Genomic DNA, 2,500 nt, shown 5'->3' on the forward strand with positions numbered 1-2,500 from the left:
TTGATCTTAGCTATGAAACCGGCGCTGAACCCAAAACTCTCCAGAACTTTCCAGAGGAATTGGTGTTCAACGCGGTCAAAAGCTTTTTCCTGGTCCAGGGAAATCAGACCAGTATCTAATCCCAGTGAACTGGAGACGTCCAAAACATCCCGAATGAGGTGGACATTGTCCACCATTGACCTGCCGGGCACACTGTATGTCTGATCCCGGTGGACGAGATGCTCCATGAGTCCCCCCAGCCTGGAGGCCAGGACCTTGGACAGGAGTCTGTAATCCACACACAGCACCGACACAGGCCGCCAGTTCCTGATGTCCTGCAGGTTGCCCCTCTTCGGGAGAAGGGCGAGCACTGCCCTCCTGCAGGACACTGGCAAGGAACCAGAGGCCAGACTCTCGTTCAGGACCTCCAGGACGTCTGGTGCCAAGACATCCCAGAAGGCCCTGTAAAATTCGGCGGTGAGTCCATCTATGCCAGGAGCCCGCCCGCCCTGCATGTTCTGCAGGGCGGCTTCCAGTTCCTCCATCCGGAGGGGTCGCTCGAGGTGGGGAGTTCTGCTCCACCGACACCTGAGGCAGTTCTTGACAGAACCCCTCCAGTGGTGTGGGCCCCTGAGCATGCTCGCTGGTGTACAGTGACGAGAAGAAACTCACCGCCCGCTCCCGAATCTGGCGTGGTTCCGTGAGTTCCTGGCCCGTGTCGGATAAGAGTGCGTGGATCACTTTCCCCTGCCCGTTCCTCCTCTCCAGGCCGAAGAAGAAGCTCGTCGGAGCATCCATCTCCTTGATGGTTTGGAACCGGGACCTGACAAGTGCACCCTGTACTCTCCTGTCTAACAGGCTGGCTAAGGCCATCTTTTTGATTTTGAGGCTTTCAATGTATCCTCGATTTCCTGTGGATTCCTCAACTTGCTTTTGTAGCTCCACTATATCGGTCTCCAGATCTTGAATAGATCTGGTGATGTCACCTGTGACATTTAGGGTGTGCTGCTGGCATAACAACTTTATTAGTGTCTTACCATGGTCCCACCACTGCCTAAGATGAGTAAAGTCACTCTTTTGTTGTCTAAAAATGTCCCAGAAATAAATAAATGCTTCTTTAAAACTCTTATCATGGGTTAAAGCAGAGTTAAAATGCCAGTACGCGCTTCTTGGTAAAACATTTCTGATAAAAACGTCACATAAAAGCAAGCAATGGTCAGTAAAAACAGCAGGTAAGATGCGGGACGAGTTAAACACATTAAAATGGTGTTTAAAACAATAAATACGATCGAGTCTGGCTGAGGAGATCCGGCTCTCTCTGAGGTGGGACCAGGTATACTGTCGGCAGTCTGGGTGCATCCTTCGCCACACGTCCACCAGGCCGTGGGAGCGGACCAGCTGCTTGAAGGCGTGCTGTGAGGCTGGGTGAGGTTCTGCATGATTTCGATCTAAGATCGCATTTTCTGTGCAGTTAAAATCCCCACCCAAGAATAAAAAATCCTCCGTACTGCAGTTTTTTAAAACATCATTAACATTCATAAAAAACTGCCTCCTCTCTGCACCGGTTGCTGGAGCGTAGACGTTGATAAAAACAGCCTTAAAATGGTCGAACTGAGCTTTGATAAGGAGCAACCTCCCCTTGATGACATTTTGGACCTCTAGCGAGTTGGGTTTAAAAGCCCTGGAGAAGAGGAAGCCTACTCCTCCACTAAGAGAAGTGTTGTGACTTAAAATGGCTTCCCCTTCCCACTCCCTCCTCCAGTCTGCTTCGTTGCTAAAATCACTGTGCGTTTCTTGAAGTAAAAGGACGTCTATTTTTTTCAGTTTCATAGTCTCATAAATGTTTGCTCTTTTTTTAATTTCTCTCGCTCCATTTATGTTTAAAACTCCCACTTTGAAACCATTCATGATGTGGTGTGAGATGTTAAAAACGAGAGTAAAAGCAAATAATTGATGTAAAAAGTCCATAGTTATTTTTCTCTTCTTCACACAGTTCTTTCTTTGCTTTTAAAACCAGTTTCTTCAATCTAAAGATTTCCTGGTCAGTGAGGCCGGACTCTGCTCTTTGGCTCATGTGGGCTTTGGCTGAAGTATAAAACAGACCGAGGTCTGGGAAGTGCTCAACAATTTTAACCCCGTGTTGATTTTTTGTCTGTTGTAAAAAAGTTTTGATTTTTTCTGCACTGTATCATCTGGTTTGGCTGTTAAAATTGGGGATGTCACTGTTATCTGATCCACATTCATCGCTGCTTTCATCCGTGTTTGTTCTCATTTTAGGTTCAGTTCTGCTGTTTTTTGTTTCAGTTGTGTTTCTGCTTTTCTTTCTACGTTTTGCCCTCACTCTGGGTTTGATGAATTCTCCCCCATCTTCCTCCATCTGTTCGGTTACTGTCATTTCTGTTTGGTTACTTTCACTGTATCTGTCTGTCTTTTCTGCCTCTTGATTTTCTTCCCCTCCCACCTCCACCAAAACACCCTCTAGTGCGCCCTGCTCCCCTTCATTTTTTTTATTTATTTTTTC

The sequence above is a fragment of the Synchiropus splendidus genome, chromosome 1, assembly GCF_027744825.2.
Source record: "Synchiropus splendidus isolate RoL2022-P1 chromosome 1, RoL_Sspl_1.0, whole genome shotgun sequence".
Taxonomy (NCBI): Eukaryota; Metazoa; Chordata; class Actinopteri; order Syngnathiformes; family Callionymidae; genus Synchiropus; species Synchiropus splendidus.